This window comes from Heliangelus exortis, chromosome 3 (genome assembly GCF_036169615.1).
Source record: "Heliangelus exortis chromosome 3, bHelExo1.hap1, whole genome shotgun sequence".
NCBI classification, from domain to species: Eukaryota; Metazoa; Chordata; class Aves; order Apodiformes; family Trochilidae; genus Heliangelus; species Heliangelus exortis.
The window spans coordinates 8,604,316-8,620,160 of NC_092424.1; the positions used below are offsets into that span (position 1 = coordinate 8,604,316).

At 37.8% G+C, this 15,845-nt stretch overlaps 1 protein-coding gene across 1 annotated transcript in view; it reads left to right on the plus strand.

Annotated features, from left to right (window-relative positions):
• The window catches only part of SDCCAG8 (SHH signaling and ciliogenesis regulator SDCCAG8), a 100,650-nt gene that overhangs the window by 34,667 nt on the left and 50,138 nt on the right, over positions 1-15,845 (plus strand). The gene's annotated exons all lie outside the window — the stretch shown is intronic.

Consider the following 15,845-nt stretch of genomic DNA (forward strand, 5'->3'; position numbering starts at 1 on the left):
ATTCTGCTAAATTTTTGCCAAAGGCTTCCCCACAGTTGTTATAGATGCTTGCAATCATTGACTGCATGGGCAGCATTCAGTCATCTTAAAAGTGGAGATTTAAATAAGTGAATTATGAACTGTAAAGTGAGTTATGAACTGCCATTTATGAAAGAGTATTACAGCATGAAGAAAAGGCTCTTTTCAGCTCTGGTGATGAGGTAACATGCATTTGGGCAGAAAGAAGAGCAGGAGAGAGTGTAGCTACATTCTTCTTGTTGTTTCTGTGTTTGGTAGACAAAGACATCTTAAATTTCATTTGAGACTGTGATGTACAGTAGCATCTTTAAGCATAGAAGTTCTCAGGTTAATAACCTGACATTTCTGCAGAATGACAGGAACATTAACATAACCATGCTAAGCTTATTGAAGGTTAAAGAGTCATAAGGTAATACTGCTTTCTGTGAACAGGAAGTAAGCTCAAGTATGTGAGGAGGGTGTTCAAGCCATTTGCCCCGGGAAGATTTGATACAATGCAAAAACTGTGGGGAGGAGACTTTGCCTGAGTTTATTCCATCCTTGGATATAGCTCCCAGAGCCATTTGCTGTACTGTTCATTGCACATTTCCAGAAAACACCAAAAGATTGACGTCTCAATGATTCATTACAGCTTGAGTATTTGGTAGCTGCAAGAATGCTGTCTGCATGGTTCTGCTTGGTTTTGCATGTGGATTTTATTCTATTCTGTCCCCCCTGCTTACCCTAAGACTGAACATCCAATCTGGCAGCTCAGTCCTTACATTAAACAAGTCAAGTTACTTTAAAATTTTACGTGGCAGGGTAGAACCATCAAAATTTTGTCACTTCGTAGAAGTCTGCGTGTTTATGCAAGTCTTTTACTCTTTGGGTTTTGTGAGAATTCTGCCATTGATTAACTGGAAATAAAATAGAGCCTCACCTAAACTAATAAATTCAATGAATCACTTTTTTATTCAGCTAAATTTCTGTGTAATTCAGGGCACGGTTGTTTAACAGATGGAAGAAAGTACCACCCTAACAGCCTGTATTTAGAGAAAAAATATGCTAGAGGTTAATGAACTTGAAAAAAGTTTTGGGTGAGTTGTTAAGATATCTAAAGTTTGGATTTAGCAGAACTTTATTACTAATGATTTGTTGTGATAGTTAACCAAATGGTTTATCACGCTCCTTTTAGCAAAAGGCTGATTATATGCATTAAAACTCTGGATATAGTGAAGAAAATCTGACTAGCCAATTATTTTTTTTTATTATTATTTTATCTTTTTTAATACTCAAAATGAGATTATTGCCTACTTCTAAATAGCAAGGTACATACAGCTGGATACCAAACATACAGATGGTTCAGATGGCTTTTCAATTTATGGTGTCTGATAAAGGAGGTTTCTGAGATGCAAATCACTGGAAGCTGTGTACTATATTTTGGGCAAGTAATATTCTGTGCTGGCCCTGTTCACACAAAGTTTCACAGACATCTGATTTTGAGACAGATGCTGATCTGCCACAGCTACATTTTCTAACTTAGTACAGCTACTTTTCTGCAATGTCCTAACCTTACCCTGGATATTAAAAGAAACTTAATCACTGAAAAGTTTATCAAATACTGGAACATACTGCTCAGGGAGCTGGTTGAATCACCATCCCTGGAGGTGGTTATAAGAGATGTAGATGTGGTGCTCAGGGACACGGTTTAACACCGGACTTGGTAGAGTTAATTTAATGGTTGCAACTTGATGGTCCAAAATGTCTTTTCCAACTGCAATGATTCTGTGATTCTGTGTAATCTTTTCTTTATTTTTTTTTATCCTTTGTTTCATTTTCTGGCCTTGGTTTATAAGTGGTGAAATGTTTTGGGTTTTTTTTTTTTATTATGGTAACATCTCATTGTTAGTAAAATGCACTGAAGCATGGGAAATAGGTTCAAATCCTTCTTGCTGATATTCTCCAAATTCTGTAATATGATGTCCTCTGTAGGTTTTTTGTGTCGTCCTTATCTTTGAAGTGTCTGTCTGCTTTCTGGGAAAACAGTAGTGATGTTGCTGTCAGAGCTGAAGAAGAGAGAGGGAGATGGAAGATTTGTGTTACCTTTTGTCACCATGGACTTGGATTGGTATGGCAGGGTTAGAGATGTTGTTCCACAGCTGTTTTCTCTGAATCACAGAGGAAAAAATCCCCTACTAATATGAAATTTTTTTGGCCTGTACTCTTTTGCTTCCTCTCAGATCCCTTCCTGCCAGAACAGGTTTTCTGAATTAGTGAAGGTATAAGAGTTAAATGTCTCTAGTGGCATTAGTTTTGCATTTGGAACTCTGTATGTTTTTAATGGATTGGTACATCCATAATTGTTGCATGTGAACTTGTGGTCTTCCTTCTTTAATTCTTTTTTCCCTTCACCTCAAATGGCAGCTGTGCCAGTGAAAAATACTCATTGGAAATCTAGTGGTAATAGGAATCCTGTGGGGGTTATAGAATCATTCACTGTGTCACTTGCCAAGGAAAACAGATTTTAAGCTCTAGAGTCCTGCCTGTGGGAGGTTGCTGCAGAAATTGCACTGATTTAGTGCATCTCTTGGGGATTCTGGCCTTGGCCTCATCCTGCTGATTTCCCTCTTTTCAGGAGAGGACCAGCTGGCCCACTTCAAGTCTTCTTACAATGCTGGACTTGTGGGAGTCCTGTACTGCTGTTACACAGTCGTGGACAATCTTTCTGTTGCCTTGCATGACCTGTCTGGGTTGTTATGGCAAAAATCAGAGGTAGCTAAGGAGGTACAGAAAGAATTATTTGGTTTTTTATGAGTTAGTATATTACTAAAGAGAAACGTTCTTTAATCTACTGATTCTAAGTTTGAATATTGTAAATAAATACAATAATAAATTGAATGTGAGAACTTTGGCTTTTAATGTATGAAAATGAGATGATAAATATTATAATAGATTAAATGAGAGCATGCAGTCTATATCTTAAGTTCTGCTCTGCAGAACCCTACTTTTCTCCAAGAGTCCCATTTCTTTCACTTCATTGTAGTTTTCAGACACTGTTGATTTGATTACCAACTAAACAGTTTCTAAGATAACAAAATGTATGTGTTAGAAATCAAGAAAAAGGTTCCAATTATCTATTCTAAACCATTGCCACAAATTTGCCTTTTCCTGTCACCTTTTTTCCTGGAGTAGTATGTTGCTCAGAAATCCTTGCTATTAACATTCATTTCCAGTTACTGATTCTAGTCAGCGATTCAACTGGGAAAATACAGAACTTTTGCTGTGTAGTTTTTCTTGTCAGTCATGTGACTTTGCAAATGTCACCATGCTATGACACTGACCATGTTTAAAGTTTTAGGTGTTTTAACCCAACTTCCAGCGTTGTTATTTTTTGCATTAGGGTTGCTGTATTAGCAGAATCTTGCGAAATTACTACTGAAGCTAAATTGCCATTACTTTAGCAAGGTTTGGTCTTTCTAAGAAACCTTACTGAATCCGTTCTTCACAGAGTAGAAAACATGCAGATCCTATTGTTCTTAGTTCATGAGCAAAGAATTGTTAAAAATCATGTCCGTAAGTTAGTGGAAAAGATTAAGATGTTAACAGATTGCCTAGATCTTATCATCTCATCTAATTTAATAAAATTTTCCAATAATCTAGTGCAACCGAATCATCAGTAAAAATTTCTCTTTTTTGTTGCAAAGCAAATCCGAAACTATTATTTGTTTCAACTGCAGTCAGATGTAGCTCCTGTTTCAGTGTACTAACGCAGTTAAATAAATCTAGGCAAGTGAGGGGAATCACTGAATTTAAAAATCATATTTTCTATGCCAGACTTGGACTTAGGTAGATGGCTCAATATTTTTGACTGAAATGTCACCTCAAATTTGTTGGGAGATGGAATGGACTTGTAGCAGATTTTTTTTATTATTTTTTTTTTTTTTTAACTATTCTTGTTTGCATATATGAAACATTACAAGGAGGATAGAATATCAACTTCTAGCTGGGAAAGAACTACTAAGCAGTAGAATATCCTTCCAGATTCAGGTGACCTGCCAAGCTGCTCTGAATTCTTGTGTCACTGTCTTGAAGGATAAAAGTTTATATTACAGTGAGGGTAGTGGATCTTGATTTTGGTTATTTCCCCCCATTATGGGATATTTCTTTTCTCTATTTTTGCAAATGATACAGTCTCTAGAAAACAGCGTATCAAAGGAAGTGGCATTTGTGGAGTACAGTGTAGTAGCCTTCTAAGTCCTTCTTGCTAGTTTCAACGACTCCATTAATGCTAATTTGTATTTCACGTGTAATAAATCGCACACCTCCAGGTTCTTGGGGCTTTATTTAGTCACTGGAGCTTTGGTCTTGAGCTGGATGTTGTCACCAGTGTTCCTCATTAGAATTGCAGCATGCCTCATACATTAATTTCCCTGTTTAAGCTATAATATCTAGTGATAAAATATAAACTATCCATTTGATTTTTAGAAGGTTGTTATATTAAGCCTTCTAGGAATTGCACTATACTTAGTATTAACTATTTGCTTCCTGCTGTTAGTTTTGGGGTTTTTTTCTTAACAGTATCTATTAGCTAGCAGCACAGTTAATGTCATGATCTTTCCAACAGTTTTAGCTCATCAGAAAGAGTCCATTGTCTGTGCTGGAGATTAGATAACATTTAAAGAAATGCTACTACTAATATTAAATTACTGAAGTTTTATGTTCCCAGACTGACAAAAGGACAAAGAACACTTAAATTGGGGGGAAAGAGTGCGGCAGAGGGGAGAAGAAGAAATCAAGTGTAAGCAGTGATAGATTTGTATTTTTCATATATATTTTGCTCATCTTTTACAAAACTATTTTAAAATGCAGGGAGGAATGATAACATAAAACAACTCTGATAACTAATAAACTTTTTAGATTCTGCTTCATATGTTTACTTTTCATTAAATTTAGGGATGGTTGCAACTATGTTGTTGTCATTCAGTCAACATTTATTTCTGTTTTTCATATACAAAGACATCAGGATGCCAGAAAATAAACTGTTAACAGAGAATTAACTTCTTTGGCACGCTTTCATACTTATCTTCCAAATTAAAGAAAATGAAATGGGCAGAAGCAGAGTGTAGATTACCTCCTTTTTGTCAAAAATGGTGGGAATTTGAAAATTAATAATAAAAAAGGGAACAGATGCAGTAACATGCCAGAGGGAGATTAATGTGGAGAGTAAAATCTGTGAGCAACAAAACTGAAGCAAACTGAATCAGTGGGAGGTGGTTGTACAATCAAAATCAGGATAAAAGAGAAATTACAAACAACCCTGCACTTGTCAAAGTAGTAGTAATGAAATCCTGACTCTGCCAGCAGCGAGAACCTGTGTTAGCACTTTGGGGTAAGGCCGGGAGCCGGGTGCCAGGTAGGAGGGCAGCGCGAGGCTGCTGGGCGGCAGCCATCGCGTGTGGAACAGATGGCGGGGAAAGCTGTCCGGGGAGGGGCTCCTTCGCAGAGCTAATCAGACAGTAACGGATAGGGCAGCTGGGAGGACTGACCACCGAGAGGCAAGCGGCGGGGTAGCCACAGCCTTCCACGATGTGTGCAGTGGTGTGCCCGCCGGCCGCAGAGAAGACCTTGCAACGTCTTTTCCACGCGGCGACCGCGCAAACTTTGGGGGCACGCGGCAGACCTCGCCCCGGCTCAAGGGAGAGGGGAGGAAGGGGCCGCACGCCCAACCCGCTGGGCTTTGGACACTTTCTCCCCAGGGGGATCGTGCCCCCCACTAACCCCAAAGATTGGTGTCCTTGCTCCTGGTCGTGCCGCCTGATGAGGACGCGTGGGTTTTTTTTGTTGTATGGCAGCAGCACATTGAACGCAGAATGTGGCGATTGACAGAAATACAAAAGCACGTGGGCCTGGGGACTGACCCGGCAAAGTGATAAGGAAACTTTGCCCCACTTGAAAAGGGGGAGAGAGCTGTAGGTCAGCACCTTCCCACAGGGTTGGGCCCCTCCGATGAATGAAACCAGTTTTCTCATGTTTCGGTTTTGCTCAGAGGAGGCACTTCCCTCTTCATAAACGCGAGCTTGTGGGGAATGAATGGAGGTCCGAGCCTTCTGATCTTGAGTCACATGAATAATTTTACTCACGTTAGAAGATCAATAGGATTTCTTGTGCAAGTAAGAGGTAGTCATGTGCAAGAGGATTACGAGGTCATGCCCCATGTTGATGACTGTCAGCTTGAAAGAGAAATGAAAAACAAATTTTATCAAGGAAAGGAGGAATAAAATCCTGAAGTGTGGCAAGGGAGACCTGACCTATTAGTGCCCAGTCTATATTGACTGGGATATGTGATACCCTTTAGACATTTTCAACAAAGAAATCTACATCTCCTGCATCTGCTTTTTGAACTTGTGTATCTCTCGTCTGCAGAAGGTTTATAGCTTGGCTCAATTATTCATTTTGAGCAGGGAGGGGAGGAAACATTACAGGGATTTGAAATAGGTGGTATAACATAGCCATATGCTATTTATGCAGCAGTTTCTGCAATAAATCTAATTTGGTGCTGTCAAAAAAAATTAGACTTATTTGGTATAGCAGCACATTAGTAAATGATTGTGGTAGCTTTGAAAGTTGTCATTCACTCTGCTTTACTTGCAATAGAATCTTGCAAGCTTTTTTCCCCCTCCTTTTCCCCCGAGCAACTCTGTGAAAATGTCTCAGTTCTTTGTCCTGCAGCTGTAGAAACTGCAAATATTTCCACAACAGAAAGGTCTTGCTCTAAGATAATTGAAGTAGGGGATGGAAGAAAGAATAACCTCTATTGTTATAGGAATTATATGAATATATAGACAGAAAAATCAATAAAATGTAGGGGGATAAATTTCTCCCTTGCCTACAGGTTTTCATAGTGCAGCTGAAATTGTTTATCTGATTATACAGCATGTAGATAAATTAGCTGCTCTGCGTTATTATAGAAGGTAAAATATTTTACCTGCCATGATAAGACCATATGCTGCTTTACGAAGGCTGATACTGAATGATTTGAAATAAATCGGCTCTGTCGTGTTCTGGCAGTGCCTTGTAGAAATTTCGAAGCTGATGTACTTTGTGTCAGGACAATACACAGTTATTTAAATGTATTTCTATTTAATCATTAAAACACATTTAATATGATTGGACAAACTGATTTACTGTGTTTTTACTGATTTACTGTACAAAGTAAAGGCCACTGGTGAAGTTTAAAGGGGAAAGAGAAAATACAATTGAAGGAGTAAAGAATAAATCCAAAACCATGTATTAATTTTGAATATGCAAGTCTTTATAAATCATAATTTTTTTAAAATTTTTAAAGCACTTAGACAAGGTTGACAATTAATTTACTGTCCTAAAATACACATTTCTCAAAGAAAAGGCGATAATACATTTTCAGATTTTAGTCTGAGGTTCATCTGAATTTTTCTCCATGGCACTTAAGCTGCAACTGGTCACATCAAATTTCTCTAATGATTTCATCTTTTATACATCGCATCAGGTTGCTGAGGCAGCCAAATTGCTGCTGCATGTAGAGTGTGGTTCAGGAGCACTGACAATACTTAAAGCGCTTTGGAGCAAGCAGTGAATTCGGATGAAATACAGAAGAGACTTAGCTGCTGTAGAAAACAAACATCTTTATAAGGTCTTTGTTTTGAGCAGTTATTATTCAGCACTTACATTAATAAGTTTACGCATGATTATCAAATATTTACTTTGATCTCATTCAAATTAGCTTTTCTATTTGTGTGACTAATGACAACAGGATAATGATTTGTTTTTTTGAAGCGTAAAAATTTTTCAGACATGTATTCAAAGCTGCTGAGTTTTTTGCTGACTTTGCTACTGAAAAAACAGATCTGATTTTTTTATCTTTAATTTTGACTTGTTCTACAGTTTTCTCTCAAGTACATCTGAAAGCTTATTTTCACAATAAGCTAAAATGTACTTTTTCTTTCAGCACTTAGTATTGGTGAGCTGCCTCGTGCTTTCACAGGTGCATTCAAAGTTATTTTGTGCAGTCACAGTGATTGTTGGTTTGGTTTCTTTTTTTTTTTTTTTTTTTTTTTGTTCTTTGCAAGATTCAGCTCTTGAAATTCTTGCCTAAGAAAAAAAAAGAAATCAATAGAGAACCCAAAGGGTCCTCAACTGGGGACTTGATCAAACTTGACATTGAAGAGCATCAGCCTGTAGGTTGTCATCTCAAGAGGAGGTAGCTGGTGGATGGAAGGGAGGAAGGAAAATCACTGAGTGTGCCAGCTTTGGCTGCCTGGCTGCTCTCCTCACCCCCTTGCTTAGTGCCCTTGTGCCAGTGACTGGTCAGGGGGAAAGTGGGAGCTGGGAGATGCCTGTCCTGAGCAAGCAGATGAGCACAGCCTCTGCTTGACAGGGCTGACCACCTTCCCCTGGCTGTGCTGGCAGCATGGCAAGCTTAATAGTGTGCCACTGTTGGTTGCCCCGTGTTCCTGGTGGTTTAAATATCAAACTACATTTGTGTAGAAATAGAAGCAACTGTTCTTGATTATCTTCTTCTTGATCAGTTGCCTTCTACAGGGCTTTAATAAAACCAGGGTGAAAAAGTTTCTTTGTGGATAGGTGGGACATGGCTGCATCTTTTTGTTTCAGAGTTCTTCTGTTTCCAGTGCTTTTGTTCACCTGCCTATAATTTGCTATGGAAGAGGATCACAGCATCAGAAAACATTCTCTTGCAAATGCAGGGACTAGTCCTTATATAAGGGATATATCAGTATTAAGCTATTATTCAGCTAAACTTGTTCAGTATTTGTCAATTCAATTTTTATTAGAGTCAAATTCAGACCTAACATAAGTATAACTGCATTTCTGCTAATGAGATTGGATTACCTCCTGGATTTGCTCCCAGAAAGCTTTATTTTAAATTCATTTTTGGTAGAAGGGTAATAAAAAGGGTGCTTTGTTAAAATTGCTTACAAAACTTAAAATATGTGGGGGTTTTTTGGTACTGTATTTAATATTGGAGAAAGACTTTTTTCGGTTTTTTTTTTTTTTTTCTTTTTTTAAAGGATACCTAAGGTGTGCAGTGAAATTTAAAGATATTTCTTATTTTAAAAGAATGAGACTCTCAAGGTTAGTTAATAATTGAGGAACTTGTGGTTATCAGAATGTATTCCTGAAAATAAATATGAGCAAAGTAATTGCTAAAAATAATGTATCCTGTTGTGACAATATGAATTTAGTCTCAGCCCTGACAAAGAATCTTTACAATTTGTCTCTATGTAGAAGTCAGTATTTCAACAGAGAGTTGCATATGTGTGTTTTGCAAGGTTTGAAAACAGGAAAAAATATTCAAGGTTTTTGGGGTTTTTTTGTGATTTTTTTTTTTTTTTATAGTCTTAAACAGTGTTATATTTGAAACATCAGTAGGTAAGTTTAAAAACAAATTCTGCAGATAATCTAATTTACAGTGAATGCTGTTGGGCACTTATAGGTTTTACTGTACACTTAAGTCATTTGGCTGTTCCCCTTTTCTCTTTGCAATTTTTAGTCTGTATCTTTGTTACAAAGTGATAAAATGAGAGTAAAGAGCTTTCATTTATCATTTTATTTGTACTGGTTTTATCCTTTTCCATAGCTGTGCAAGTCTTTCTCAGATTATGCTAGTCTTTGCAAGAAGGTACAGATACAAGCATGTGAAGAAAAATGCATTAGTAGTCGAATTAATGAATAATGAATAAAATCTATTCTTTTGCTTCTGTATTTCTCCTGTACTCAACACTGATCTTCACAAACACAGGACTGTAAAGAACTTCATCTTCTGCTGGTTAGCAGAAGTGGATTTAAATCCACACCGACAGTTCATTTGACAATGACCTTGAGGGGCTTTGCTTCTTGAAGAAGAAAGCAGAAGCTTGCGGTAAACAAAGTTCACTTCTGACAGATGGATTGAATGACAGAAAGGTTGCGAGTGCCAGAATAGCCCTGGCAGAGGAGGAAATGTTCAGTGGAATCCAACAGGAGAGGAGGTGTGAACAGGTGCAGGGTTGCTGACGGAAGGGGAACCAGATGGAAGGAGCCAGAGCCAGTTTATTTAAAGGAAAAGGCAGAAAACACTGAAAGGCTGTGCGATCAGTGGCTAAAAGTGTGCATGGAAGAAGGTAAAAATTCAGAAAGCAAAACTGCACAGTGGGATATCTAGCACTTAACATAATGGTAGTAATTTGTGAATTTTGCTTTAAAGTTGCTACTGAAATATGTTTCTCCCTTACTCATGACAGCATAAGGAAGAGAGATTTATAACTTGACCTAAACCCCCAAACCCTCAACTGTTACACTGCCTGTCCATTATTTCTAATGCTAATGTGCAGACAGTTACAATCAAAATAACACAAAAATTATGCCACGGTTGACCAGACCAGTAATAGACATAAGAGGCTGGATTTTTATTTTTCAACTCACCTGTTCATATCTGGCTGTATGATATGTGGGTAGATAAGCATGTCTCTTATTTGAATGCTTCTGTAATATCTCAGCGAGTCAACAACAGTCGGGCACAATGTAATGTTAGTGCAGTATTTCTCATCTTTCTTGCCTTTGGTCACAAGTCTGTCAGTTTGCTGGAATATGTGGTAACTTGCTGTAGGATGGGGGAGAAGTCTAGCTTACCCTAGATCAAATTCCCTCAGAGTCAAATATTGTCTTTCAAATTGTCAACCTGAAGAACACTTTATTCTGTCAAATTGTTCTGCTTCTTTCCAAGCTGCTCACATGAGGCTTGGTCCTTTGGAGGCAGAGAGAGCTGTTCTTCAGTTCTGTTCAACTTTAGCAATAGTTTGAGATAGGCCTGATGCTTTTGATGTTATTAACTGTGGTAGCTTAACTGCACATTGTGTGTCCAAACCTATTGTCTGTGAAAAATGTAGGTGGCTGCTGGGCAGTCATTCCTGGTGCATCTGTGATCTACTGGATCATTCAGCTGTGCTGATCTGATCCGGATCAGGTGTGAGCACACAGTCACTTTCCTTTTGAATTAGCTAAAGCATGGGTTGCAGTGTTTATGCTGACTTTATGCCAGCTGCAGTAGGACAGATGATACCTGATTCAGCATAAGCTTGCTGGTACAAAGTTAACGTACCAAAACCGTTGGGTTTTTTGAACAAATTTAAATTGACAGTGTGAGTTCATAGAAGCTCAGGTCTCTGCATCATTTAGCTGCATCATTTTTTGATTCAATAGTAGGCGCCTGGCAGTTGGATTTACTCTGTTAGCAAGCTGAGCCTTGGAGTACAGAGTCACAATTGTTTGAGGCTGGTCTAAAAAGGCAGATCCCTGCAGTGGTGATGTGTGCCTATGTCTGGCCACATTGCCAGGCCCTTGCTTGTGCTGTCACTGGAAGAAAGGCATCTATGTGATCAGGTGGTTCAGGGAGTTAATCAGATTTAAAAAGAATCATTTGTTCTCGCAGAGTAAGTTGCATGAGTGCTAATTATAAGAGTATGAAAATAGGGACTGCACCTTCTACTGGCAGTGTTGCCTCAGACTGGCTTAAATCTGTCCAGAAGCTGTATTGTAAAAGATTGCTGGTGCCAAATTCAAGAATTGCCATAAGTCAATAAAACTATTGCTTGATTTTCAATATAGTGAAAATAATTTAAATAACTTTGTGTATACAGAGTAAATGCCTGTAAAAATCTTCTGTAGAAAGCAAACATTTCAATATTCAGCAAGTGTGGAACAAAGAATATTTTAGAGAAAAGAGAGTGAATTCTAGAGAAAAGAGCACTGTGAAGTGCCTAGGGCTACATACTAATTCTTCACAAAAAAATACTTACTCTCATGTTGCATCTTCCATGCAACTTCTATTCTGTACTTAACTGTTTGTTTCCATAGGCACTTAGAAGCCAACTAGTTCACAATCTGATGGTGATAACCACTGCAGGATGGGTGTTTACTTAGAAAGTATCTTGCTGGCAAGGCTTACAGATGTGCCAGAAAAATCAGATTTGGGTTCTAGATTGGTATAGTTGATCTAGTGAAAGATGTGCTACTGTTAGAGACACTTTTTTCTTGTCTAGCACTGAAATAGAGGGTAGTTAATGATAATATTTAGCTGTGACTTGGTGTACAGAGAACTCTCCAGACTGAAAAGTAGTTACTGTCCACACTGACAAATTGGTAGTTTTCTGCATGTATCTTTTCAAGGCTTAACACTGAAAAAATCTTGTTACAGGCTCTTTGCGATTTCTTTCATGCTAAGTTTCAAGTAAGAAGTCCAATCCTTTAATTTTGTTGATACATCTATTAGATGTAAGTAAAGATGGATTATACCACCAGTTACATATATGTGCAAGATAACTATATTCAAACTTTTTTATATCACATAAAATTTCACACTGTCTTTCCATTCCTATGCCCTTACAACCTTTTATCCTTTTATCTTTCTCATGCCCATCAATATCCCCAGTTAGTAATTCCAATGCAGTTTTCAAGTGCAGCAAGTACTCAACAAGGAGAGAATTTCAGGCATAGCCATTAATGTGTAGTATCATCTGACCATAGCTAGGATATAAAGGGCAAAATAGGAGTTTCAGACTTTTATTGTTTTCGTAGACCTTCTAGTATTTTATAAAGTGCAACTATATCTAGAAGTTACAAGGTTTTTCCAGTGGTGTAGATGCATTCTGAATAGGAAAAGGTGGAAAAAAGTTCACTGGGAACAAGCTATGTGAGCTGCTTTCCATTTCAGCAAAATTGAAATTGTGGGAAAATATACATTATAACAAGCTGATGTTACTTGGGATTCTGAGAATGAGGATATGGTTGGGTAATTACTTGCACTGTGAGGAAAATATTTCTAAGGTAATTTCTCAAATAGTTGTAATTGTCTCTTGAAAAACTGGAAATATGGACAGAGCTCAATATTTACTTGTTTTCTTCACCAAAAGGGTTTCTTATGTTTTGGGGTTTTATTTGTGGTTTTTTGTTTGTTTGTTTGTTTGTTTGTTTTTGTAAAGTAGCAGTAGCCTGGCCAAGCTGTCTTTCCCAGTCTTTTTACTCAAACAAGGTAATAAAGAGCTCTGTTTGGTTGGGTCATTAACATAATTTAAAAGCATTTCTGCTTTGAAGTTATTTCTATACCATGTTCTAGCCTTCCAGATTCATATTTAAAGAGCTGAACCGCTCCACATTCTTAATTTTTGGCCACTTTTAAACTCTTGACCTTTACTTAACTTTTTTAATTGCTTGTAGTGGCTTCTACTTGATGTGTTTGTAAGATGAAAGCACTGCCATCTCATTCTTCTAGGACACTATCTATATCTCTCAATTGATGTAGCTGGGCATCTTACACTGTAAAACAAATTTAACTTTTATTACTATTATTTTTAAGCCTATTTTCACTAACAGGACAACGCGCATCCTTAACAACGCTGCAGTCCTCCAGTTCTACCAATTGAGTTAATAATGAGGTCTTTGCAAAATCAGACCATGCAAATGTAGATTGTACTGAAGCTCACCAAACACACTGTGCTGGCTGGGGCAGTTTCCAGAAACTTGAGCTTTCCACTGAGAAGACCTGGCAGCCAGCTCCAGAATCAGCATCCGTCAGCTCTCAGAAACAGACATAAAGAGCAACTCAGTGGGTAATTCCCACAATGGGATACAGGAAGGGCAATTTTTCAGCTCCTTGGAGAGGTTTAAAGAAATGACCTGATCATGATGCCTTTAAAAGGAAATTCTACATAAGTTTAGAACAAACGTGCGTGTGTTCATATTTTTTTATTTATTTTTTATTTATTTTTTGACATAAGAACTTTACTTTGTGAAATGAAAATTTGTGAAGTGTTCTGACCCAATGTATGATATGTTCTATGTACATTATTTTATAACCTTTACCATTATGGTGTTTGTCTGCTTTCTGATAGTAAAGCAAACATTTTTCTTGTGTTTCCCCTTAGAGAACAGTGTGGGTATTGTGACCTCTTGTTTCAGATTTTATGACTCTTTTTTCTTTTTAACTGTAAATGTTGCTCTGTGGGTATCTTTCGCCTGTAGCCTGAGAGAAGAGCAAGAATGTACTCTGATTTTCCATTCTTCCCTTGATACTTGTAGCTGAAATAACTGATGAGATTGCAGCTGAAATCTGTAGATGAGAAGGTGGTTCAGAAAGCTATTAATGGACAGTCCACTGGACCTGTATCATGAAAAGCAAAGTAGACTACATAAAACCTGGGCCTTTTTATCCAAAGCTATTGGCTAAAATCTTCAGAGTTCCTAATATACATAGGCTTTTAAGTCCTGCTTCCAAAGGGTTCTAATTGACTTGAGAGCTCTGAGGCCACATTTTTTGAAGAAACTGGGATTTAAGTGCTTGGGTACCTTGTCAAAACTTCTTCAATAAGGTATAGAGAAGCTTGTGCTATGCATGTATTTTCAGGAATACTGGGAGAAAAAGCCCATTTCCTCTGGAAGAGCTGGGGTTCTCTCAGCTGATGCTGTCCCTCTTCTGGCATTTGTTCTGCAGTAGTCCACAGGGCTGGCCCACTTGGCTACCTGTTATCTGGGAAGAGGTCTGTGCTCAGCCAGTGAAGAAGAAGGTAGTAGAAGCATCAGTGGTAGGCTCTGCTGGTCCTCTTGCTGCTCAAATATGAGTGATGATGCTGAGTTGCAGGACTGGTCATTATTTAGTCCAAAAGTCTTGTTAGTTCAGATTCTTCAAATGTTGGAACACTAAGTGTCTTAATTAATTTATGTCCAGGTTAAAGTAAGCATGTATGAAAGCTTAAAATATTTTATAACTCCTTTTTTAAGTAGAAATAGGAAATGAAATTGCCAGAAATAAGGTTATGACAGCCTCTTGTGTGACAGCGAACTGAGATAATTGCTCAAGTTTTTTAATTTGTCTAATTAAGTTGAAAGTCTTTACTAATGGATCCATTAGCTTTTTGGAAAATGCCACATGTTGATCTCATGGAAAAATCAAATTGTCAATATAAGAGCATTGGTTGTTCCACATGAGAAGATTTACTGGCAACCTCCAGTGAGAGGCCTAATTCTACACTGAAAATCACCTTGTGTTTTTTCAAAGCAAAAAGACTCTTGCAGAAATGCCTATTTTTGAACTGCATTGTGAAAGTCAAAGTTTTATCAGTCTAAGGTCTATTCTCTTACAGTCAAAAATCGATGAGCTGGTATTTATGTCAGAAATGACTTTCACGTCACTAGACTTTACACCCTTACTTTATCTTTACTGTGAAGCCATTTGGAGGAGAGCAGTCTTGTACTGAGAATGGATTTGGTATCCAGTTTTTGTTTTTTACTGGTGTGAAAAGTTTTGGGATTTTATTGAATTTGGTGCATGCCAACAGTTCATACCTTTTATTTTTCTTAAATCAAGCTCCCCTTCTTTCACAGCTAAGAGTAGATGCAGATAAGCAGCCAGTGACAAACCTCCTAAAACTTCTGCAGTATTTCCTGGTTGTAGCAGCAATATTACCAAGTGTTTTGCATGTTTCATCCATCTTTCTGTTGTTTTGTTTCGTTTTGATTTTCTTTTCTCTGTATATGTAAAATGTGTTGTGGAAATTTTGTGTAGGAGGGCAGAGAAATTGAACTTGGAGAGCATGGAGGGTGATAACTCAAGGTGTGGGTGAAAGACTTGCCACTCAGTTTAGACAGCTTTGGCTCCAGCAGATTTTTTTTTTTATTTTTATTTTTTGTTCCTCAGCAGCTCTAGGCACTTCAGATATTGCTCTTTGGCTGGCTCTGGATGTATCTGAATCCCAAGATTTTCTAGGTTCTAAGATTCAGACTAGTCAGCTATCCTTCTGCCTAAGACTTAGCTGTGTTTT